Here is a 26997-nt window from a genome sequence, read left to right as displayed (position 1 = left end):
TGCTAAGAGTGTGTTCAGTGTGTTCAACCACATCACTCCTCTCTTCATTATTCTCTCAGTTGAGTACATGTAATTATTGGATGTTATTGTTTCAATCAATTCCCAAACTTTTTTAGGTGTCTTTCTGTGCAATGATTCTCCTACTAATGCATCAATCATGATTCTAGAGGTTTGAGAGACTTTATCATAAAAATTTTGAATTTGTAGTCACTCCGAAAATGAATGATGAAGGTACTCTCTTAAAATCTCCTTATATCTTTCCCAGACTTCATAGAGTGATTCTCTATCTTTCTGGAAGAAGGAATTAATATCATTTCTTAATCGAGCCAACTTCTGTGGTGGAAAATATTTAGCTAAACATTTACTAACTAAATCCTCCCACGTTGCTATGCTTTCTAGAGGTTGTGCATGAAACCACTACTTTGCTATATCTCTCAATGAAAATGGGAATAGACGCAGTCTTATGGCTTCTGTGGAAACTCCATTACTCTTGACAGTGTCACATAACTGCAGAAAACTAGCTATGTAGATATTAGGATCTTCCTAGGAGTTACCACCAAACTGCTCCTGCTGTACCAGTTGAATGAGTGAGGACTTCAACTCAAAGTTGTTGGCTTGGATGCTAGATGTCACTATACTACTTTTACATCTATTAGTGGTAGGTGTGGTATAGTCACCTAGAGTTCTCCTGCCATTGTTGTCACCTTCTACCATTCTTTCTTGCTCTTCTACTTCTCTCCTAGCCATTGATTTTTTTCTTAATTCTGCTAGTATTCTCTCTATTTCTGGATCAAATTAGAGAGGCGTGAAATCTTCACTACCTTGCATGCACAAATACAAATAAAAAATCACAGCATGAAGGTTAGAATTTCCTATGTCAAAATGAAGGGAGTTCGAGGCACGGTACAAAATAAAATAAAAGAAAAAAATAAAAAATAAAAACAAATATCTAATTTAGTGATTCAACCAAATAATCACAATAATAACCTTCCCAAGATAATAAAGGAATCCAAAACAAACTAAAAATATTATTTAATATCTCTAATCATTTATAATAAAATAAAATCCAATTTCTTAAAAGTATCAATGCATTAATAAAGATAAAAGAACAATCATTATTAATCCATATAATTAAACAACACTCCTATTCCTAACACAGAGGAATTAGCGACTCATGAACAAACAAAAACAAAAGATGAAAATATACTAATAAATGTCGGCTACATATCCAAACTACTCTTCTCCAACTTATTTATAACCTCTATCCTAACCTAACTTTTAAATTTAAAACTAAACCTAATCTTATCTTTTTTAAAAAAATTAAGATAAACCAAACATAATCTTTCTAATTTAAATTAACTAAAAATAAAATCTTGATAAATCCTTGGAGTGTGTGGTCTGTGTTAAATGCCCATGTTATTTTTTCTAAAAAAAACTAGGACTTGAATGAATGCACAGGCACTAGGCGCTGGCCCATAGCGCTAGGCCCCATGGCTTTTTGATGTGTTTCTGACCATGGGCGTTGAGCGCCAGTTGTGGTGCTACTTTATTTTTCTTCGAAGGCGTTAGGCGCCAAGATTGGGCGCTTGGCATTGGAGCCCTGGACGTGAAGAAAATCTTGGGCATTAAGTATGAGGAAGTGGCACTGGGCGCCGAAAAAAGTTACTAGGTGTCCGTGCGTAGGCGTTGGGCGCTGAGCACCCACCTTGCTTCCTCATGGATGTTGGTCGCCAGTGTGTGGGCACTGGGCACCCACCCTTGCTTCTTCATGCCACCTTTGGATACTTCATCGGCGTTGGGCACCAGTGTGTGGTCGTTGGGTGCCCCACCTTCCCTGATTGCTTCTGGATTTTCTTCTCATCATGTAAATTTTCTTGAAAATATCCTGAGAACACAACAACTCTGACACAACTTCAAATAAAATAGACTAGTTGTAAAAACTTTAATTATTCTAAGAAAACTACTAATTTTTATTAAAAGAAATGCTAAAAAAATACTACTAAAAATGCCAAAGCATCATTAAGACGAGGCTTCAATAATGGAAGCATGTCCTTAATAGCATTGGAATTTATAATGTAAGTAATAAATAATTAAGACATATTTAAATTATAAATAATTATTTATAATGTATATCATGTTTCTTGGTATCTGTCAACAGGTTGATTGGAAGCCATATTCTGACCCACTCATCCAGAATATAGTTTCACGGAGGACCACTGAGGCTGAAGCCTCTGCTACAGTAGTATGTCCACTATTGTACTTTGCCATTGTCAAGTGACACTAGGTAGACCACGTGATGCGACACTTTGGTAGCCTCCAGCATTCCGACCAGCCCATTGAACATCGACGAGATGCACGGGCATGTTGGAAGCTCATTTTATGATTCCTCTCAATCTCTATATATCCTAGCAATGATTTTCTGCTTTGTAAGCTAAACCTTTCTGTACGACACCTTGTAACCAAATTGATTCTCCACACCTCTTTATAGAACCATTATTCTTATGGTTAGATTTGTTTTGACCATTGTGAATATGTGCTGAGTAATTATCTTCAAGTCCAACCTTCCATGGTCTTAGCCAAATTGATGTTTGCATGCAAGTATGAGGACCACTATATCTCCTCACCTCCAATTTTTTTCTACTTTCGGTGTAAGATATACGTATGTTCCATTGACAACTAGAGCCAAATTACAATGAGCAATTTGCATAGGTTAGGAATTTGATTATCAAAATAGAATTGTTGTTGTAAGTATAGTCCTAACCCAACAAATTGGCCATCAATAAAATGTTATCACAACACAAAATAAAATATAAATCGAGAGTGTTTAGCTCCCGGGTCATCTTCCCTAGGAGTTGCAATGAAATGTACAATTATTGGCTATGAGAGAGCATCGGGATTATGAATGCAAGAGAGCAAGAAATATAAATAGCAAGAAAGCAAACAAGCATGCAAGGAATGTAAATGGCGACTCTTGGCAAGTATTGGGTAGTCTAGGTTTCCTATCCTAGTTATGGACCACAAACATGGCAATTGTGTGGAATCAATCCAAACTAGTCAATCCTCCTTGAGAATTAGTCAAAGGGTATAATTGATATCAATCCATAAGTCCTAGTCAACTCACTAATTACTTAGTGAAAGGCTAGCGTCAATGGAAACCAAACCAATTAACTATTCTCACACAATGCGAAATGGACATCCACAACTCAATTCCACCCAAACACCCAATTTCTCAACCAAGAGTGTGAAAACTAAACATGCAAGAAATTAAACATCAAAGCAATGAAAGTCAAAGCAATGAAATGCAAAGAAAGGAAATTTCAAATGCAGAAAAATATCTTGGAAAATAATTGAGAGCTAAGGCTACCTATCCTAACCATTGACCACAAACATATGATGATTATGAAGATTTAATCCTACTTAGTTAACCTTACATCAAAGATAAGTCAAATAGGCATAGTTAATTTCAATCCCTAAGTCCTATGTCAACCCTAAGGGGTTACATAGAGTCAAGGGAGACCAAATTAACTAACTACTCTAATGTATCAAACAAGAATGGATATCAATGACTCAAGGAACACCAAAGTCAACAATTCCAAGCCAAGAGTTAAGAAAAACTATGTAAAGACTAAGCCAAGCATTTTATCAAACACTTGGTGTGCATGAAAATAAAATAATATTAAATTATATTAATAATAAATTCTAAAATACCAAAAGCAAAAAAATGACAATGACAACTAAAGGAAGCAATCAATGACATGGAAACATAAATTTGCATTAATTGGAATTAAAATAACAAAAGTGTTCATAACATGAAAATTAACATAAAAGAGAAAATAACAAAAGACATGAAGAAGATAAAGACAAGAAAGCATAGAAACATAAATGAAACTACACTAAAACAAGAATTAAAGTGCTGAAATTAAAAGAAAACTAAGTTAAAAACCCTAATTCTAGAGAGAGGGGGGAGCTCCTCTCTCTAGAAACTAAGAGGAAACATCATAAAAGCTAAACCTAATTGCTCCCCTTCATTCCTCTTTATTTTGGCCTCAAATAGCTTCAAAAAATGAGTTGGACTGGATTTTGGAGGCCCAAAAATCACCTCCAGCAATTTGCATTAATGACCTCACGTGCATGCATGCGTGCGTACGCACGACCTACTGTGCGTACGCACGGTTGCGCAGAATTTCCATCGTGCGTACGCACGACATTTGGTGTGTATGCATCCTTGCACGAAGTCACCGTTGTGCTTATGCACGCATCACTGCGCGTACGCATCTTTGCAGCAGCTTCTAAATCTCATTTTCTTCATGATTTCTCCCCCTTTTTGATGCTCTTTCTTCACTTCTTCAACCCAAACTTGTCTTGAAAATCTGAAATCACTTAAAAAACACATCAAGGTACCAAATGGGATTAAAGTGAATTAAAATTGACCAAATCAAGCACAAAAAAGCATGTCTTCACCTTCAAGCACAATTTAGGGAGAAATCTCAAAAGCATGCTATTTAGATGAATAAATGTGGGTTTATGTGATGAAATCCACTCAAATCAAACCAAAATATATCGTAATGGTTATAATTACCGCATATTTGTCAATAGGATATTCTTAAGATGAACATAGTAATAGAGTTTTCTATGACCTACGACTGTCATAGTAATTAACAATATATTTATTATACTTTGATTCCAGACATCTAATACCCTAGGGTGCTAGTTGAATGGATATTGGGTATGATTTAAATATTTGTAGAATTAATGATTAGTCAATAAGGAATCCATCAACTCTCGGTAAAGAGTTTGAGCTTTATGATTATAATGACTGAGATGAATAAAACCTTGGCCAAGGGACTTGAATGAATGAAGAAATTAGTTTGTTAAGTCATTCACGGTTCATTATAATAATGGTAACCAGGGACGGACCTACATTGAAGGAGGAGGGGGCATCTGCCTCCACAGAGTTTTACAAAAAAAGCTAATACCTATATATATATATGCTTTTTATTATATTATATTTATTTAAAATAAAATATAAATAACTTTTTTTGTATTTTATGTTAAAAAAATATTTTGTTAAACTTAACATTTAATAATAATTATATTGTTAAATTTGATTTATTATAAAAATAAAAAATAAATAAATTTAAAAAATAGTGATAATTAATTTTATTATATTAGTTAATTAGTTGATAACTAAATTGAAACTTAGTTTTTTAATTAAATACAACTTAAATTATTAGTAATTTTTTAAAAAATATTTAACATAAAAAAACATATTATTTATATATTAATATACTCTACTAATATTTATTATTAAAATGGTCTTGATTATAGTAATTATTTTAGATAAAAGATTTATTTATACCATAAAAACTATAATAAGTAGATTTTATAATTAAATATGAGATAATAAAAAATAAAATAATTGTTTAAAAACATATATAAAAAATAATATTTAATTATATTAAAAATAAAAAAATTATTATAAATTATTTTTTTATTATTTTAAATATTATATTGAATGAAATCACCTTTTTATTATTTTAAATATTATAATAAATAATTGTGTGTATGTTTTTAATTCTTATCAATATATATAGATAATTCTAATATAAAATTTTAAATATGTCTAAACAAATTTGGGTTAGTCGAATAATTAGCTTAATTGTCCGCTTAAACAAGTGTTAGGAGTTCGAATTTCATTTCGTATATGTAGCAACTCATTGGCCTCTTAAATGAAACTCAAAGTCATAATAGATTAATTCTTAACTTATTGGATATTTTGAAAAACCAAACAAAATATATCTATACCTAAATTTTATTATTTTTTTGCCCCCACAACAAAATTTTTCTGGATCCGTCACTGATGGTAACAAGTTAGAGTTTGACAATTAAACCATACTCTAAGGGTCAACCAAGAGCTGAAAAGATGGAAGAAATTATACTTTGTTCTACTTCTTGGTTCTTAGTAAAAATATATTATTTCATACTATCGAGTCGTTAAGGAGTGTTGCTAGACGCCAACCTTAATTAGTAAATTTAGTATGACTAATTTACTACCCGCTTAGTTATTGAACCTATAGGGTCACACACTAACGAGTGTTCTAATCTTTGCTGTAGAATTATTTAATTATTGTTTTTATTTGATCAAATAAATAATTATATTAATTCAAATGAAATATTATTGTATTCTTTACTAGCACCAAAAATATAATAATAGTATGATAATTGAGAATATTGAGTGAGATTTGAGAATGATTAATTATTCTATTTCTAAATTTGAATTCTAAATTTGGATGAGATCCTAACTGATTCTGTTTCAAATTGAGTTATGATATGATTCATAAATTTAAAAGATTCAAGTTTAAAATAACAAGATATAATTTAAATTTGAATTGAGATTCAAATTTAAAATCAGTAACAAATCTCATACTATATATATGTATGCCAAGAGTAGAGGAAGAACTGATGAGAATAAAACACGAGTCTTATTCCTTTACTTCTACACACATAAAGGTATGTGAACCTAATTCTTAGAGAAGAATTTTATGGCGTGCAAAGAGTTGTAAGAGTTTTCTCAATTTAGATCAAATGTCCATTGGTCAAGGAGTTGACAGCAAATGTTGGTCTCGATGTGGATACGCATCGCGCCTTTGTACCATCGAAGGAGAAAGTGACTTTTACTAGTATACACAGGTATTTAGATCTGATCTATATATTGTTTATTTGAATAAAATTTAGGCACAAAATAGATTTTTAAGATTACTTTCTTTTCTTCTGCTGCGTGTTATGAACACATGGTGATCCTTCAATGAGCACCAACTTTCCCGCTTTGTTGAGTATCTTAGATTTTTATAAATTGAGCTTCTCCTCCACTTTGTCTATAATTGGCTTCCAAGTCTTAACCAATCTCGGATTAGCTCCTAAAGGGATTTCAAGGTATCTGATCGGAAGAGTCGCTTCCTTGCACCTCAACAAGCTGCACATACTTCGAATCCACCGTTGGTCACAATTGATTGGGATCAAACTGGATTTGTCAAAATTGATACTTAACCCCGACATCAACTCAAAACATCATAGAAGCCTCTTATAGTTCTTAATAGTCTCCTCCTCTGGTGGACAGAACAACACAGTGTTATCAGCAAACTGAAAGTGTGACAATTCTATATTGTCTCTTCTAACAAATAATGGAGATATCCAGCCGTTCGTAATTTATTAATAAATTTGTAAAAGGACTACATATAGATAAAAAAAGTAGAAGAAAATCACTTATGTGAGATTTAGCACTACAACTGTTTCGGACAAATAGTCACGTGAGAAAATAACCATTAAATGAGAATCCAACGTTATGGGATGTTGTCCAATTATAACACAAACGGGAATGCCGTTTTGAGAAATCGCCATATCTCGATAAGACCAAGATATAAAGGCATTAAAACCTATGTAACTGCAGCTTCAAGGGGAGGGAATAAAAGAGAAAGACACTCAATAAGTAAATTTCAAATCTTACATAGAGCTTGTTTGGGTGAGCTTCTAAAAAAAGATCTTTTTTCGAGTTATCTTTTTTTAAAAGATCTTATGAAAAAGTAAAAGTAATTTTATGTTTGGGTATTTCATGCAAAAAGATCTTTTTATCTATCAATTATGTTTGGGTATAACAATATAAAAGTACTTTTTGTTTATTTATTACATGAAAAACATTCTTTTTTTTAAGAGAAAAAGATCTTTTAAAAAAAGATGTAAATTAGAGCTTCTCAAAAAAGATGTTTTTTTTTTATTTTTTTAGTGCTTTTACTTTTACTACTAGAAATTCGCCAAACACGCTAAAAAATAAAAAAAAAAATTTTTTTCAATGAAAAAAAGATATTCTTTTATCAAAATAATGGTGCACAAACAAGCACATATTACCTAAACACTCAGCTAATTTAAGTATCAGAGTGTCTTGTAGGTTATCTTTCCGACTTGATTCTATGCAGGCTAAAGCTAGAATTTCCGATCTCTAACCCCTCAGTTAATGAACTCGCTCTTGGTACGAATAACAACCACATGAAAAACTTTATTTTTTTAAATGTTTGACAATTGGAGTGTAATCTCTAAAAATGGCTCAAAGCATGGTAGAAGAGTCATGCGAATCGTAAATCGCACGATTTGATACGAGTCAGTATTCTGATAATTTCGAATCAATGATAAGAATTGGATAATCTTCAGTATCGAACAATTCAATTTGTGAATCGCATAATATAGTTAGAAATCGTGAATCGTGTGTCAAGTTATAATTTGAAGAAGATGAAAAAAAAAAGAAAAGGACGATCCAACACAGTGTGTGTTTGGATTTACGTTGGGTAAACGGGAGTTTGAATGGAAGCGACGTTGTAGAATTGATTTTGAGTATAAGTGAGTTTGTGTCAACATGATTTATGTTTGGTAATTTTTACTAAAATTAATTTTGATAAAATAAATATTATTTGGATAATACTAGTTAAAATCACTTCTAGATAAATAATTAATTAATTACTAAAAAAATATAATATTAAATTATAATATTATTTTTTTAAATATATTTAATATTTTTATATTATTTTAATATTTTTTATATAGTATTTTTTTATAGTCCTCTATTTTAGTATATTATAATTTTTTATTATTATAATAAAAATTAATATTTATTTATAAAATTAAAAATAATATTTATTTATTAAATTAAAAATAATATATAAAATAACATATTTTAGTACCCTTTTTAAGTATTCTTAATAATTTTATTTTTATTATTATTTTATGTTCTAATTTTTTACAAGTTATATTTTATTATTATTTATAATTAATTTTTTATTTAATTTATCATTTCTAATAGGTACAATAATACATATTAGAAAAAATTAAAATAGTAAATAATGCACAAAAATTAGAATAATTATTTTAATATTCTCAGTATTTATTTAGAAAAAATTATGAAAAAACCAATAATAACTAGCAACAAACCTAAACGTAGGTTGAATAAACGCAAAAGTTATAATTTCTTACTTCTAGTAAACGAGCTTTTGGGATGTAGAATCCCGTTGGCGTTTAAAGAAGAAAAGTTGCCAAAAATCAAAGAACAGCGTTCAAAGCACTGAAACGCACTCTTATCTTCTCCAACGTGTTTCACAAACACACTCACAGTGATTCGAGATTTAAAAGTGAATAACACTTTAAAAATAACTAAAAAAATTCAAAAATCTTATGTGAATCAACAGGTACATAAAATATTATGTGAAGATAAGTATAAACATTAGGATAGTCAATAAGTAATTACGGAAGAATAAAAAAAATAAAAAATAATTGTAAATTCTAAGAGTTGAAATAGTAAAAAGAATGAGAAAGAAAAAGTTAGATATATACCAATTAAATAATATTATAAATAAAAAATTTAATTTATTATTTTATAATATCATCTTTAAAAAAATGCATGTATGCATATAATGAATTCTCTATTTATGTTTGTTAAAAATTGAGGTCGAATTGCAAGTCAGAGTACAGTGTATCACAGAGTACGTAGTGAGTACTAAACCATATAAATTAAGATTTTTTTCTTGTCTTCCTCCCTTCTAAAGTATACTTTTTTTTTCTTAAAAATCGTTCAATTCTTAATTTTTTATGTAAACCATATGAATGCAAAAAAATATATACTCTATCTATTCTCAATTTTTCTTTGACTGTGTTTTAATCCAGTATAAATAATCTTTTATACTACCACAAATTGTTAAAAAGTTATAACCACTTTTCTTATAGTTATCATAAAAATGGAAAAATTTTTCGTATGGTTAATTATGAATCATTTTTTTCTTGCAATTTTTTAGAAAAAAAAATAAAAGTAATACATAATTAATTTAATAAAGAGAAAAAGATACAAAGAAATAAAAAAAATAATAAAAGTAGACAAATACCTGAAAGAAGAAAATGGAATAAGAAGGAAGACAAAGTGATGGAAAGTTATGCGTGGAATGGAAAAGTAACCGCAATATGAATGAAAAAAAAGTTAATTGATAATTTACTTTTTTGACCTTATTCGAAATAAAAGGATACATCAGTTACTCTTTATTAATAGGGTTAAGATGGGAAAGCAGAAATTGGACACCAAACTTCCCTACTCCCTTTATATATTGTCTTTAAGACATAAAGTATTTAAAATTTTTTGAAATTATCAAATTTGATGTCAATAATCCTAAAAAATAATATCAAAATATATTATTTTCAACTAAAATAATAAAAAATAGTACATAATTATAAGTTTTTTAACTAATAATTATAAATTTAAGTCGCAGTTAATATAGTACCTTAAGACAGAAGGCAACCATTGCTATCCACATTTGACTGCTATTTTATAAGTTTTATATTTATTTTATTATGCACATCAATTAAACTATAATTTATTATTTCATTTTATATGTTCTGAAATAATGCCATCGTATTATAAGGATGAGATTAATTTTCATAATCTAATAAGAATCTTCTTATTATTTTGTTCATCATTTGAATACTATCCATAAAAAAGAGTTACTTAAGGTGAAACACTATATAAAGAGAGAGAGAAAATTTTTAGATTTATCGTTCTGGTTTGCTTCGTGTAATACCCGGTCTAACCGAAATTAATTAAATAATAGGTTAAATAGGAGCGAATACGGTTGAAAGATTTGGCAATTGGAATTTGATGATTTAAATATGATATTTGGATTCAGTGAATTTTTCCGAGTCGGAAGACATAGTTTTCTGCGTAAAAGCGCGCAGTGGAATTTTGACCGGCAGTACCGGCTGAGACCTGTCTGGTACTGCAGCTGAGAAAATTGATTATGAGTAAGTAGGATTAAGAAATGAGGAATTATAATTAGGGAAGGTAGAAATATTTAAAGTGCGATTTAGAGCGCTAATCTTAAAGGTTTTGGCCCAAAATTGGGCCAATAGGCAAAAATAAGTGAACCGGGCCTAAGTGGGCCCAAGACCCAACATATATAAACATTAGTTGTGAGCATTTCAGCTCATTTTACCCTAAAAAGAAGGGTTGAGGCGCTGATTTGAGAAGAGAGAAGAGAAGAGAAAAAACCTAACTCTCTTTGATCTTCAAACCACCATAACTTGAGCTACGGAGCTCCGATTGACGAGCCGTTTGCAGCCACGCGTCACTCTTCTCATCCTCTACAATTATATCTAAGTTTGGTGGTGAGTATTCCATTCATCTCTGCCCAGTTTTCGAAATTCCCCACTGTTATACGTTTTTGGGTAGTTAGTGTTGAAATCTTATGATTTTGGGTGTTTAGGGATACTCCAACATGGATTCTAAGTGGGTTCTATCCCTACTTCATATGAACTGAGGTAAGAAGTGCTCAAACCCTTGTAATTTGTCATTTTTATGAGCCCTAAGTTGATGTATGTATGTGATATTGGTTATGTTAGTGTATTTGGTGATGTTGGTGCACAATTGGGAGATTGATATTACTTGAGGAGCTTTGGTAAGGCTTGGAGCTAAAGTTGGTGAAGAATTCCAAAGAAGAGGCTCAATTGGTTTGGCTACAAGAGGTACGGTTTAAGTTTCATTTAAGTACCATGTGTTGTGATGAGAATTCCTAGGCTAGATGCCCCTAGGATTAAGTTTGGATTATGTAAATGGTTGGTGCTAATATGCATAGTTGATATGTAACGTGAATTAATGATTGGGTTGAGAATTGTGTGACCTTGTATGCTTGGTGTATTGAGAATTTGATGTACTGGGTAATGAGTATTGATTTTGTGGTTTATGCATTTAAATTGTGAAAATTGGGCCGGAGGCCGTGAAAATTGGGCCGGAGGCCGTGAATTTTGGGCCGGAGGCCGGAAAGAGGTAAGAAAGGTAAGTCGATGTGTGCATTGTATGATGGCACAAGTGATTGGATGAATTTCAGATAATGAATATATGAATGATTAGGTTGGTTATTGAATAATAAGGTTTGAGAAGTTGAATTGTGGAATTTGGTAATTTTGGGTGAATTTATGTAGATGAGGTATGTTTGGTTCGGTTGAGATATATTATGTGATCATATATGTGATTATGATTATTGATGCCTTGATGGTATGATGATGCATTAGAGATATGTATGTTGTGATATATGCTTGGGGAATGATTAAGGTTGATTTGTGGGTGAAATCACGTGATAGTGAGTATGATATTGATTATGTATAATGATGGTTGATTGGAAATGGTATTATTGAAAATTGGGATGAGGAAGGATGTATGACATGATATTGTGTTTGTCCTTTAGCCATTTGATTGAGAAGTGTTAAAATGGTTGGATGTGGTTTTGGGAATTTTTGGTAAAGTGTCAATGTGTGAGTTGAGGATGGCTTGATGTGAATTTTGGTACATTTTGATTGATTTCAAAAAGGGTTAAAATTGGCATGTTTTGGTTGATTTTGAAAAGAGTTGAAAATGGCTTGTTTTGAAAATGGCACCTTGTGGTTTTGTATGAAAACATGGTTTTTTGGCACACTTTGATGGGACATAACTTGGACTACGGATCTCTGTTTTGTGCCAAATCTGTTTAGAAATGAAATTGGATCCGGGATGTCCATGCCGTTCGAAGAACGGGTGAAAAATGATTTAAAATGAGAAAGTTATGTCATCGGAAGATTGGGGGTTGAATCTGTAAATTCTGCAGCTTTTAACTTAGAAAATTTTTAGCAGAATGACCCTCCACGCGTAGACGCACTTGGCGCGTACGCGTCGTTCTTCAAGAAGGCACCATCCACGCGTGCGCGTCGATGCGCTGCACCCAATGCCCAGCTATTTTCCAGAGAGTTGTGCCAGAGTTGTGCCAGTTTTGTGCCTGGGCGCAAGAGCACCCACGCGTACGCGTGGCTGACGCTTGCGCGCCGTTTGGATATTTTTCAACCCGCGCGTTCGCACGTATAACGTTTGCGTGTCGATGAGTTTTTGGCCATCCGCGCGTGCGCGTGGAGTGCGCGTACGCGTGGCCCTGTTTTCATGCCAAAGTTGATTTTTGAGTTTTAAAAGCCAAATCTCATACTTCTAAGCCTCTGATCTCACCCCTTATGTATTAAATCATTATGATATGCCTAGCAATGAGATAGGAGCTAGGGGATGTGGTAACTTGCGAGTGAAGCAAGGGAAAAAGTTATGATCAATGATGATCAAGGATGATTATATGGGATATGGAGGATGACGGTGGGAGTACCGTGTATGCCATGAGCCGAAGGGCTATATTTGTTGATAAATGGCCGGTTCTTGATTGAACCATGGGCCGGATGGCTGAGTTATTGCCGGGTTACGGCAAAGCCATTATTGTTTATGGCTGAGTATAAATGCATATATGATTAATGAATGAATGTGTTACACGGATAACAATGAAAAAGGTTGAAATGTGATGTGTGACCCCGGGTAGTAGGCAGTGGCGTTGTCCACTTGCTCCGGGTATGAGACGGGAAAGGATGTTTATGATAAATGAGTTTAATTATGGAGTTTTGAATACATGTATGTTTTGAGATCCTGGGTAGTAGCAAGGGTTGTGGTTCGTCCCGCTTGCTCCAGGTTAATGTTTGAGATTTGATAATAGTGATGATTACTTCAAAACTGAACGAAGGTATGTTTTGAGATCCTGGGTAGTAGCAAGGGTTGTGGTTCGTCCCACTTGCTCCAGGACAGAGATTGAGACCCTGGGTAGTAGCAAGGGTTGTGGTTCGTCCCACTTGCTCCAGGTCAGAGATTGTGACGCCTGGGTAGTAGCGGCAGTAGTGGTGAATCCACTCGCTCCAGGTTGAGCTTTTAAACACCCGCCTGGGTAGTAGCCGCAGTAGTGGTTATTCCACTGGCTCTGGGTTGAGCGGGTAGTAGCAAGGGGGTTGTAGCTCAAACCTACTTGCTCCGCAATGGGTGTTTCTGTCCAATGGTTAGCTACCAGGACATGTCGGGTTGGCTATATAACCGACAGATGATATCATCAGCCATAGGGCAGGCATTCATCATTTGCATATGTTTGAATTGTTTGGGTTTGCCATTTGTTTTGGATTTCTACATCATATATGCCATGTTACCTAACTATATGCTACTTGTTCTACTTGTGCCATATTTGTGTATTACTTGCCTGTATTGCTTGTGTTTGTACAACTGAGAGGCCCCTCATGCTGGTGTCGGTGGGTGTGAGGGCTGTTCTTGATGGGATGAATTGATGATGCGATTGCATGATGATGATGATTATTGAATGAGATAACTGGAGCTCCCTGGGTAGACGCAGTGATGTGGTTTCACTAGCTCCAGGCGAGAGTATGATGTATTGATATAGAATTGCTGAGGCAGAACAACTGGTGATGGTTTTGCTTATAATTCCGAGTCTGATTCGTGGAAAAGTCAGCGAGTTGGGAAACATGTGAAACATGGATTGAATTTAGCACTCCCTTATGACAGTTGCCTATTCATGGATTAGCGAGAACCTAGGATGAATAATTGGTGAAGAAGTTTAGGATGCTTAGTGAGTTTTTATTGCAGTACATTGAATTTATTTGGCACTTTTACCGTACTGGGAACCCATGGGCCCGGGGTTCTCATTCCGTATATATCTCTTGTTTTTCAGATACAGGTCCAGGTGCTCAGAAGTGAGATGTGGTTCGTCTGAGAGACGACGAAGATATTTATTTTCTCTACTTTGTGTTTTGCTTAGAATCTCTCCACCTTTGTTTTGAAAAGATTATATTATGTATTGAACTCTTTTGGAACTTGCCTATAGAGGCTCTTATGTTTCCTTTGGGAGAGATTAGGATATATTGTTGTCATCTACTTTCATACTGTACCCTAGCCGGCCTAAACTTCGCGGGTCGCGACTAGTGGCTATTTACTTATGCTATAAATATCTATCTGTTATCTATCTCTTAATCTCCTTTATGCCTTGTCCATATATTGCGTTCGGCTTAGCAGTTTAACTTTTTGTTGTCGAAACGTGAGTGATACGTCTTCGCGATTTTATTTCTATTCTTTTCAGGCTTCTCGATTAATACTCCTTTCGAAAATTACCTATATTTATATATTAAAAATCCACCTGAGAGTCGTACCACCGTAATATCATTGACTTATGACTCGAGCATAAGGATTTGAATATTAGGGTGTTACATTATGGTATCAGAGCAGTTCGTCCTCGTGAGCCTGAGGGATGGAACTGCTTATGCTTCAATGCATACTCTGAGTCTGTGCTTGTGCTAGTTAGGGTATCTAACTGATACATCTAGCATGAAGTCCATGAGTGTACCTTTGGTACTTTAAAGCACTATACTTCCGATATTGAGACTGATCAACTTGATATCGATTGTTTGGTATGTATAGGAACCAGATGGCACCTCGTGGACCCGGTTGGGGACGTGAAAGAGATCGTAGTAATGCGCAGGAACCGGAAATCAACCCGAATAACCCGGTAAACCTTATGGTGGTGTTGGAGAATATGGTTGCTGCTATGCAGGCCACTGCGGAGGCTCTTGGGCAACAGATGAACAATAATGGCAATGGCGGAAGGGAAATTTAGGGCCCGATGACACTGGCAACCTTCTTAAAGGTTAATCCACCTAAGTTCAAGGGAACCACCAATCCGACTGAAGCTAATACTTGGTTTCAGGCCATGGAGCGAGCACTGCAAGCGCAGTTGGTGCCTGAAGAGCAGCGTGTTGAATTTGCTACCTATCTACTCACGGAGGAAGCATCGCATTGGTGGCAAGGGGCTCGACGTCTCCTGCAACAGGGGAATGATCATATCACTTGGGATGCTTTCCAGGTGGAATTCTATAAGGAGTACTTTCCGAATTCCGCCAGGACAGCCAAGGAATTGGAGTTACTGCAGCTAAAGCAAGGTGCTATGTCCGTATCTGAGTATACAGACAAATTTGAGGAGCTATTCAGGTTTTTCCGCATGTGTCAAGGAGCTCCGGGAGGCTTCGAGGAATGGAAATGCATTAAGTATGAAGGAGGGCTCCGGAGCGACATCTTAAGTTCAGTGGGACCAATGGAGATCCGAACTTTTTCAGAGTTAGTAAACAAGAGCCGTATTGCTGAAGAATGTGTGAGGAAGGCTGTTGAGGCGAAGAATGACCGTCGGGAGTCCCACCGCAGGGAGCACAATCAAGAATACCCAACAAGGGGTCAAGAGTTTAAGGGGAGAGGATATGTACAACACTTTCCCCAAGGACGGAATAACTTTGCGAAGAGTGAGGAGTCCCAAAGAAACGGTAAGGGAAAACGGGCAGTGGCTGCTTCTGATGTTTCGAGTTGTCAGAGATGTGGAAGTCATCACCCATATAGGCCGTGCCGATTGGGGTTAGGTGTATGTTACAAGTGCGGGTTACCAGGGCATGTATCAAGAAATTTCCAACAAGGAAAGAGTTAGGATGCGGGCCGATTGCAACAGTAAGATTGAGGTAATTGCAATAATCAGGCTTAAAGGACAGTGCGTGATTTTATAATACCGCCTGTACAGTAAAACTGGGAATGTCAAGCTTAATATTAGACTGAGAAGCAAACCAGATGGTCCGAGTAAGGATTTACCTTAATACAAATGGATAAATGCCTGAGATGTAAATGATTTTCTATTGAGAATGATGTGTTGTGTTTGTTATGTAGTTGGTTGATTTCTGGATTCTTGGTGAAATGGATTGAACCTGTGACTTTTAGTTCCTTTGATTTAAATAGATAAGGAATGGTACGGTCCTAAATGATGGATTTGGAAACGTTGATTTGAAATGCCAGTCATGCTAAGTTGTGGTTGAGTACTTGAGGAAATAAGTGATGGAACTAATACTTGACGAGAAATCAAAGTGGCATAGCGGAAGCTTGCTAAAGCATTAGCATAGTATGGTAATAATAAGGAAAAGTGGGGTATGATTAGAAATGCTTTATGCTTTGAGTACTTAAAAATTTAGTGAGCTTATGCATATAATGATTCTAGATAATTGGAATTAATTGTGACTGTGAGCCTTGATGGTTCTGAAACGGATGAGGAAATTATCATTGATGCGTAATCTGATTTAGATTATGAGAGAGTGCAAGTTGTCGTGTTTGAGAGATGAGTACTATGATGTTTGGTCATAGTGACCTTGGATTTAGTTTGGGATTTATAATGATTGGTTTTGAAAGACGAATGTGAAAACCATTAAATTGAAATGTTGATGCGGTACTGAGATTGGTTTAAGGGAACCCGTGACGGGTGGTAAACTCCAATTTTTAGGGAGGTGCTGCTGAAAAAATTTTCCCAAGAATTTGAAGGAGTGTTGGTTATATTTTTGAAAATGATTTTTGATCTGAGTAACTTCAACAAAAGAGATGTGTCTCGAAAGCTTTATATAGATTATTAAAGGAAAGCGGATTCTTAAGGGTTTGTCAGCTTGTTAGTCCAAACTCATTGAATTCTAAAAACGAAGAAAGCTTTGATTGATTATAGTGATGTGGGATAATGGCTATGATTAACGATGATGGCAATCTTATTGATGACATGATTCGAGATTTAATAAGGTGTGAGTTGATGAGACGATAAAAGTAAGGAACGAGGCTGTTGGTCGGCGTTGAACGAACGACCGAGACCCTCAGGGATAGAGAAATCAGAGCGCGACAACGGAAGCGTGCAGAGTAAAAAGACCTTGGATCTGTTATGTGTTGGATATAAAGGCAAACTACGTGCGCGTACTCGTAGTGATGGATGGAATTTTCGAGGGCGAAAATTTCTGTTAGAGGGGTAGAATGTAATACCCGGTCTAACCGAAATTAATTAAATAATAGGTTAAATAGGAGCGAATACGGTTGAAAGATTTGGCAATTGGAATTTGATGATTTAAATATGATATTTGGATTCAGTGAATTTTTCCGAGTCGGAAGACATAGTTTTCTGCGTAAAAGCGCGCAGTGGAATTTTGACCGGCAGTACCGGCTGAGACCTGTCTGGTACTGCAGCTGAGAAAATTGATTATGAGTAAGTAGGATTAAGAAATGAGGAATTATAATTAGGGAAGGTAGAAATATTTAAAGTGCGATTTAGAGCGCTAATCTTAAAGGTTTTGGCCCAAAATTGGGCCAATGGGCAAAAATAAGTGAACCGGGCCTAAATGGGCCCAAGACCCAACATATATAAACATTAGTTGTGAGCATTTCAGCTCATTTTACCCTAAAAAGAAGGGTTGGGGCGCTGATTTGAGAAGAGAGAAGAGAAGAGAGAAAACCTAACTCTCTTTGATCTTCAAACCACCATAACTTGAGCTACGGAGCTCCGATTGACGAGCCGTTTGCGGCCACGCGTCACTCTTCTCATCCTCTACAATTCTATCTAAGTTTGGTGGTGAGTATTCCATTCATCTCTGCCCAGTTTTCGAAATTCCCCACTGTTACACGTTTTTGGGTAGTTAGTGTTGAAATCTTATGATTTTGGGTATTTAGGGATACTCCAACATGGATTCTAAGTGGGTTCTATCCCTACTTCATATGAACTGAGGTAAGAAGTGCTCAAACCCTTGTAATTTGTCATTTTTATGAGCCCTAAGTTGATGTATGTATGTGATATTGGTTATGTTAGTGTATTTGGTGATGTTGGTGCACAATTGGGAGATTGATATTGCTTGAGGAGCTTTGGTAAGGCTTGGAGCTAAGGTTGGTGAAGAATTCCAAAGAAGAGGCTCAATTGGTTTGGCTACAAGAGGTACGGTATAAGTTTCATTTAAGTACCATGTGTTGTGATGAGAATTCCTAGGCTAGATGCCCCTAGGATTAAGTTTGGATTATGTAAATGGTTGGTGCTAATATGCATAGTTGATATGTAACGTGAATTAATGATTGGGTTGAGAATTGTGTGACCTTGTATGCTTGGTGTATTGAGAATTTGATGTACTGGGTAATGAGTATTGATTTTGTGGTTTATGCATTTAAATTGTGAAAATTGGGCCGGAGGCCGTGAAAATTGGGCCGGAGGCCGTGAATTTTGGGCCGGAGGCCGGAAAGAGGTAAGAAAGGTAAGTCGATGTGTGCATTGTATGATGGCACAAGTGATTGGATGAATTTCAGATAATGAATATATGAATGATTAGGTTGGTTATTGAATAATAAGGTTTGAGAAGTTGAATTGTGGAATTTGGTAATTTTGGGTGAATTTATGTAGATGAGGTATGTTTGGTTCGGTTGAGATATATTATGTGATCATATATGTGATTATGATTATTGATGCCTTGATGGTATGATGATGCATTAGAGATATGTATGTTGTGATATATGCTTGGGGAATGATTAAGGTTGATTTGTGGGTGAAATCACGTGATAGTGAGTATGATATTGATTATGTATAATGATGGTTGATTGGAAATGGTATTATTGGAAATTGGGATGAAGAAGGATGTATGACATGATATTGTGTTTGTCCTTTAGCCATTTGATTGAGAAGTGTTAAAATGGTTGGATGTGGTTTTGGGAATTTTTGGTAAAGTGTCAATGTGTGAGTTGAGGATGGCTTGATGTGAATTTTGGTACATTTTGATTGATTTCAAAAAGGGTTGAAATTGGCATGTTTTGGTTGATTTTGAAAAGAGTTGAAAATGGCTTGTTTTGAAAATGGCACCTTGTGGTTTTGTATGAAAACATGGTTTTTGGGCACACTTTGATGGGACATAACTTGGACTACGGATCTCTGTTTTGTGCCAAATCTGTTTAGAAATGAAATTGGATCCGGGATGTCCATGCCGTTCAAAGAACGGGTGAAAAATGATTTAAAATGAGAAAGTTATGTCCATCGGAAGATTGGGGGTTGAATCTGTAAATTCTGCAGCTTTTAACTTAGAAAATTTTTAGCAGAATGACCCTCCACGCGTAGACGCACTTGGCGCGTACGCGTCGTTCTTCAAGAAGGCACCATCCACGCGTGCGCGTCGATGCGCTGCACCCAATGCCCAGCTATTTTCTAGAGAGTTGTGCCAGAGTTGTGCCAGTTTTGTGCCTGGGCGCAAGAGCACCCACGCGTACGCGTGGCTGACGCTTGCGCGCCGTTTGGATATTTTTCAACCCGCGCGTTCGCGCGTATAACGTTTGCGCGTCGATGAGTTTTTGGCCATCCGCGCGTGCGCGTGGAGTGCGCGTACGCGTGGCCCTATTTTCATGCCAAAGTTGATTTTTGAGTTTTAAAAGCCAAATCTCATACTTCTAAGCCTCTGATCTCACCCCTTATGTATTAAATCATTATGATATGCCTAGCAATGAGATAGGAGCTAGGGGATGTGGTAACTTGCGAGTGAAGCAAGGGAAAAAGTTATGATCAATGATGATCAAGGATGATTATATGGGATATGGAGGATGACGGTGGGAGTACCGTGTATGCCATGAGCCGAAGGGCTATATTTGTTGATAAATGGCCGGTTCTTGATTGAACCATGGGCCGGATGGCTGAGTTATTGCCGGGGCAAAGCCATTATTGTTTATGGCTGAGTATAAATGCATATATGATTAATGAATGAATGTGTTACACGGATAACAATGAAAAAGGTTGAAATGTGATGTGTGACCCCGGGTAGTAGGCAGTGGCGTTGTCCACTTGCTCCGGGTATGAGACGGGAAAGGATGTTTATGATAAATGAGTTTAATTATGGAGTTTTGAATACATGTATGTTTTGAGATCCTGGGTAGTAGCAAGGGTTGTGGTTCGTCCCGCTTGCTCCAGGTTAATGTTTGAGATTTGATAATAGTGATGATTACTTCGAAACTGAACGAAGGTATGTTTTGAGATCCTGGGTAGTAGCAAGGGTTGTGGTTCGTCCCACTTGCTCCAGGACAGAGATTGAGACCCTGGGTAGTAGCAAGGGTTGTGGTTCGTCCCACTTGCTCCAGGTCAGAGATTGTGACGCCTGGGTAGTAGCGGCAGTAGTGGTGAATCCACTCGCTCCAGGTTGAGCTTTTAAACACCCGCCTGGGTAGTAGCCGCAGTAGTGGTTATTCCACTGGCTCTGGGTTGAGCGGGTAGTAGCAAGGGGGTTGTAGCTCAAACCTACTTGCTCCGCAATGGGTGTTTCTGTCCAATGGTTAGCTACCAGGACATGTCGGGTTGGCTATATAACCGACAGATGATATCATCAGCCATAGGGCAGGCATTCATCATTTGCATATGTTTGAATTGTTTGGGTTTGCCATTTGTTTTGGATTTCTACATCATATATGCCATGTTACCTAACTATATGCTACTTGTTCTACTTGTGCCATATTTGTGTATTACTTGCCTGTATTGCTTGTGTTTGTACAACTGAGAGGCCCCTCATGCTGGTGTCGGTGGGTGTGAGGGCTGTTCTTGATGGGATGAATTGATGATGCGATTGCATGATGATGATGATTATTGAATGAGATAACTGGAGCTCCCTGGGTAGACGCAGTGATGTGGTTTCACTAGCTCCAGGCGAGTGTATGATGTATTGATATAGAATTGCTGAGGCAGAACAACTGGTGATGGTTTTGCTTATAATTCCGAGTTTGATTCGTGGAAGAGTCAGCGAGTTGGGAAACATGTGAAACATGAATTGAATTTAGCACTCCCTTATGACAGTTGCCTATTCATGGATTAGCGAGAACCTAGGATGAATAATTGGTGAAGAAGTTTAGGATGCTTAGTGAGTTTTTATTGCAGTACATTGAATTTATTTGGCACTTTTACCGTACTGGGAACCCATGGGCCCGGGGTTCTCATTCCGTATATATCTCTTGTTTTTCAGATACAGGTCCAGGTGCTCAGAAGTGAGCTGTGGTTCGTCTGAGAGACGGCGAAGATATTTATTTTCTCTACTTTGTGTTTTGCTTAGAATCTCAACACCTTTGTTTTGAAAAGATTATATTATATATTGAACTCTTTTGGAACTTGCCTATAGAGGCTCTTATGTTTCCTTTGGGAGAGATTAGGATATATTGTTGTCATCTACTTTCATACTGTACCCTAGCCGGCCTAAACTTCGCGGGTCGCGACTAGTGGCTATTTACTTATGCTATAAATATCTATCTGTTATCTATCTCTTAATCTCCTTTATGCCTTGTCCATATATTGCGTTCGGCTTAGCAGTTTAACTTTTCGTTGTCGAAACGTGAGTGATACGTCTTCGCGATTTTATTTCTATTCTTTTCAGGCTTCTCGATTAATACTCCTTTCGAAAATTACCTATATTTATATATTAAAAATCCACCTGAGAGTCGTACCACCGTAATATCATTGACTTATGACTCGAGCATAAGGATTTGAATATTAGGGTGTTACACTTCGTAAACCTCAATTAATAGGCCATGGATTCCTTGCTCCTACATTTTTGTAGGTTTATCATTAACCATCATAAAAATAATTACAAAATATACCTCGTTTTTTTTTTGAAAAATTTACTAATTAGATTTTGACCCCTCAAATTATTGGTTTTTAACTTTGTCCCCTTTCTCTTTCATTTTCAGATTCAAAGGCATTTAAAAAAAAGAAGTCTGCTAGGGTTTTGCTCTCTTTATCAATTTCTGCTAGGATTTTCAATCCCTGTCTCTCTCTCTCCCTCTTCTCCTACTCCAAATCTCAATAACTTCCTCTTCCCCTCGCTATCGCAACTTGCGCCCACCGCCGCGCAAGACGCCACCGCCGCCGCGCAAGACGCTGCATCAACACTTGATAAAATCTTGGTGTTTCCCTGTCTCCTTACTTTTGCAGCCTTCACCAATTAAATCTTGGTGGTTAAGTTGCTATTATCGTTGTGATTTTATTGTCGTTGTGATTTTATTGCTATGTTGAAAAGATTGTAACGTTTCAGAAGTCTGCTGGTTAGATTCTCTTGGATTCTCCCTCTCTTTATTTCTTTTACCTATTCACTTTTCCACTCTTTTCTTTTGCCTTGGGCTTTAACTCGGTGGATGAGGGAATGGTACTTTGGAATAGATGAATACTTTGGTTGTTCTTTTTTGTAGGTCATTGGAAAATGATGGAAGATTGTTCATTAATATTAGCAAATTTTTTATGCTTCTGCAAATTTATTTTATTTTTAGCTTTTTTGTGTATTCTACTGTAAATTTCATCATGTATTTACAAAACTGTGTAGGCTTTCAGGCTCTCATCCAGTATCAATCACGTCAAAGTGCTGTTACCACTAGAAGTACACTTCAGGTTGTTTACAATTTACTAGGAGCTAGGCACTAATCAGCTTGTTAATTCTGATATTGCCTTGCTAATATTGTGGTTATATTTCTGAAAAATTCTAGGGACGCAACATATATGATGGTTGCTGTCAACTGGACATTCAGTTCTCGAAGTAGGTTAAATTTATCTGAAGCAATTTCATCATTAATTGGTTTCTGGGTTCTAAAACTTACTACTTTTGGATGTTAAATTCATTGTTAATTGCAGCCTTGATGAATTACAAGTGAACTACAACAATGATCGATCAAGGAGATTTTGTTGGTTCTTTCTTTTTTAACATTTAATTTTCCTACTTCAATATCTTTTATTTACATTTCGTATTCATTGTTTCTGTGATTTTTAATAATGTTCCGCAGGGACTTCACAAACCCAAATCTTCCAACAGAGCAGAAAGGCCGATCTTCACAAGTATGCTCTGCGTGACTCTTTTCTTTATCTATTTATCAACCAAAATTTCTTGTTAATCTTTTGAAGAGCCCATTCTAATATATTTTTCTTCCTTCATCTTCTACGAAATAGCCTGGATATGGTGATGCAAGGAGCATGTATGGTGTTCAAGGTTCTGGAGGTAGAGGAGGTGCTAAACCTTTTAAGTTGCTTTGGTTGGTTTGTCGTGTTTGTATTATCTTTTTCTCTTTTTTCATAGCTGGAGGATATTCACAGGTGGGGTACCTTTCAAGCCAAGTCAAAGTCACTATTTGGTAATTTTGATGCACTATTGAATATATGAGGAAGTCATTATCCTTTTGGCATTTCATGCAAAGTAGCATTTGAAATGCCTAATGGTTTATGTCTCCTTTTTTTATTTAATTTTGCATTTGAAGAAACATTGGTGAATGTACTAAACACCAGGCTTGCTGGATTATTCGTAACTGATTTTGGAGATTGAGTTTTCTGATCTTGAAACTATTATTAATTTGAGTTTTTACCAATTTGTTTTGAATTTTATAAATGGCCAATGCTGCAGCAATTGCAGCTGCCTTTGGGGGAGGCTTGCCTCCTGGGGTAACCGGAACAAACGACAGGTGTACAATTCTTGTTGCAAATCTCAATCCTGATGTAAGCATGTTGTCCTGAAATTTCTGCGTTCTGCTATAAAGTTCTCTCTCTCTCCTCTTTTCCCCCTTTTTTCTTTAAAGTTGGCTCAAACTCTGTTTAAAATTCAGAGAATAGATGAAGATAAACTGTTCAACTTGTTCACCATTTATGGGAACATTGTCAGAATCAAACTTCTTAGGAACAAACCAGATCATGCGCTTATCCAAATGGGGGATGGTTTCCAAGCCGAATTGGCAGTACATTTTCTTTAGGTTTGTTACTTAGGTGCTTATATCTTTACTAGAGGTTCTTGTGATTTTTATGGTTAATACTATCTCTCCAATGTAGGGAGCTATGTTGTTCGGGAAGCGATTGGAGGTCAACTTCTCGAAGCATCCGAATATAACCCAAGGTGCCGAAACACACGAGTATGTGAATTCAAATCTCAACCGGTTCAATCGCAATGCTGCTAAAAACTACCGGTATTGCTGCTCGCCAACCAAGATGATCCATTTGTCAACCCTCTCACAAGACATCACTGAAGAGGACATTGTAAGCCTTGTGTAGGAGTGATGAGCGGATAATTTATACGCTTTTTGACATTGTTTTTAGTATGTTTTTAGTAGAATCTAGTTACTTTTAGGGATGTTTTTAATAGATTTTATGTTAAATTCACATTTCTGGACTTTACTATGAGTTTGTGTGTTTTTCTGTGATTTCAGGTATTTTCTGGCTGAAATTGAGGGACTTGAGCAGAAATCAGATTCAGAGGTTGAAGAAGGACTGCTGATGCTGTTGGATTCTGACCTCCCTGCACTCAAAGTGGATTTTCTGGAGCTACAGAACTCGAAATGGCGCGCTTCCAATTGCGTTGGAAAGTAGACATCCAGGGCTTTCCAGTAATATATAATTGTCCATACTTTGGCCACGAATTGACGACGTAAACTGGCGTTCAACGTCAGCCTTCTACCCAAATCTGGCGTCCAGCGCCAGAAAAGGAGCCAAAACCAGAGTTGAACGCCCAAACTGGCACAAAAGCTGGCGTTCAACTCCAGAAAGGACCTCTACACGTGCAACACTCAAGCCCAAGCCCAAGCACACACCAAGTGGGCCCCAGAAGTGGATTTGTACATCAATTACTTACTCATGTAAACCCTAGTAGCTAGTTTATTATAAATAGGACCTCTTACTATTGTATTAGGCATCTTGGGATTATATTTTGATCCTGTGATCACGTTTTGGGGGCTGGCCATCTCGGCCATGCCTGGACCTTCACTTATGTATTTTTTTACGGTAGAGTTTCTACACTCCATAGATTAAGGTGTGGAGCTCTGCTGTCCCTCAAAGATTAATGCAAAGTACTACTGTTTTCTATTCAATTCTTCTTATTTCTCTTCTAAGATATCCATTCGCACCCAAGAACGTGATGAAGGTGATGATTATGTGTGACGCTCATCATCCTTCTCCCTTATGAACGCGTGCCTGACAAACACTTCTGTTCTACATGAAATAAGCTAGAATGAGTATCTCTTAGATCTCCTAACCAGAATCTTCGTGGCGTAAGCTAGAATGATGGCGGCATTCAAGAGAATCCGGAAAGTCTAAACCTTGTCTGTGGTATTCCGAGTAGGATTCAATGATTGAATGACTGTGACGAGCTTCAAACTCGCGAGTGCTGGGCGTTAGTGACAGACGCAAAAGGAGGGTGAATCCTATTCCAGCATGATCGAGAACCGACAGATGAATAGCCGTGCCGTGACAGGGTGCGTGAGCATATTATTCACTGAGAGGAGGGGATGTAGCCACTGACAACGGTGATGCCCTTGCATACAGCCAGCCATGGAAAGGAGTAAGACTGACTGGATGAAGATAGCAGGAGAGCAGAGGTTCAGAGGAACGAAAAGCATCTCCATTCGCTTATCTGAAATTCTCACCAATGAATTACATAAGTATCTCTATCCCTATTTTATTAATTAATATTCGAAAACACCATTATCCATTTATATCTGCCTGACTGAGATTTACAAGGTGACCATAGCTTGCTTCATACCAACAATCTCCGTGGGATTCGACCCTTACTCACGTAAGGTATTACTTGGACGACCCAGTGCACTTGCTGGTTAGTTGTATCGAAGTTGTGACAATTATGAATTAAGATCAGAGCACCAAGCTCTGGAGCCATTACCAGGATTTGTTCAAGCCTGGAGATCACAATTTCGTGCACCATGTTTTTGGCGCTGTTGCCGGGGATTGTTTGAGTTTGGACAACTGACAGTTCATCTTGTTACTCAGATTGGGTAACTTTCTTTTCGTTTTCTTTTCAAAAATTTTTCAAAAATATTTTCAAAATTTTCTCATCTGTTTTCGAAAAAAAAATAATAATAAAAATGTTTTCAAAAATTTTCTTCAGAATTTTTAAGAATGAATTCTAGTGTTTCAGGGAGCATGTAAAGCCTGGCTGGCTGTAAAGCCATGTCTAAATTTATTTGGACTGAGGCTTACAATTTGTTATAAAGAGCAATATACTCTCGTGTTAAATGCTGAAGCTTGGCTGGCCATTGGCCATGTCTAGTGTTTTGGACTGGAGCTTTCATTGAAAGCTTGGCTGGCTAGTGAGCCATGTCTAATTCCTGGACTGAAGCTTTAGACTAACATGGCAAGATTCCTGGAATTCATATTAAAAATTTTGGAATCCTTATTTTTTCTTTTTTTTTTTATATAATTTTCGAAAAAAAATCCAAAAAAATTTAGAAAATCATAAAATCAAAAATATTTTTCTGTTTCTTGTTTGAGT

The 26997-nt window shown here is 36.2% G+C and overlaps 2 long non-coding RNA genes and 1 other non-coding gene across 3 annotated transcripts; all 3 read left to right on the top strand.

Annotated features, from left to right (window-relative positions):
• The first annotated feature begins 217 nt into the window (after positions 1-217).
• Positions 218-322, top strand: LOC148574950 (small nucleolar RNA R71). The gene has a single exon (XR_015906698.1). It is a non-coding gene; the product is annotated as a small nucleolar RNA R71 (small nucleolar RNA).
• Positions 323-22887: 22565 nt separating this feature from the next.
• Positions 22888-23519, top strand: LOC107627479 (uncharacterized). The gene is made up of 3 exons (XR_015905244.1): positions 22888-23132; positions 23228-23277; positions 23373-23519. It is a non-coding gene; the product is annotated as an uncharacterized LOC107627479 (long non-coding RNA).
• A 590-nt stretch (positions 23520-24109) lies between these two features.
• On the top strand, positions 24110-24746 carry LOC148574949 (uncharacterized). The gene is made up of 3 exons (XR_015905245.1): positions 24110-24224; positions 24332-24475; positions 24552-24746. It is a non-coding gene; the product is annotated as an uncharacterized LOC148574949 (long non-coding RNA).
• Positions 24747-26997: the final 2251 nt, after the last annotated feature.

This window comes from Arachis ipaensis, chromosome B2 (genome assembly GCF_059453495.1).
Source record: "Arachis ipaensis isolate K30076 ecotype BB chromosome B2, ASM5945349v1, whole genome shotgun sequence".
Taxonomy (NCBI): Eukaryota; Viridiplantae; Streptophyta; class Magnoliopsida; order Fabales; family Fabaceae; genus Arachis; species Arachis ipaensis.
The sequence above is the reverse complement of the archived record's forward strand: the minus strand, read 5'-3'. Positions and strand labels throughout refer to the sequence as shown.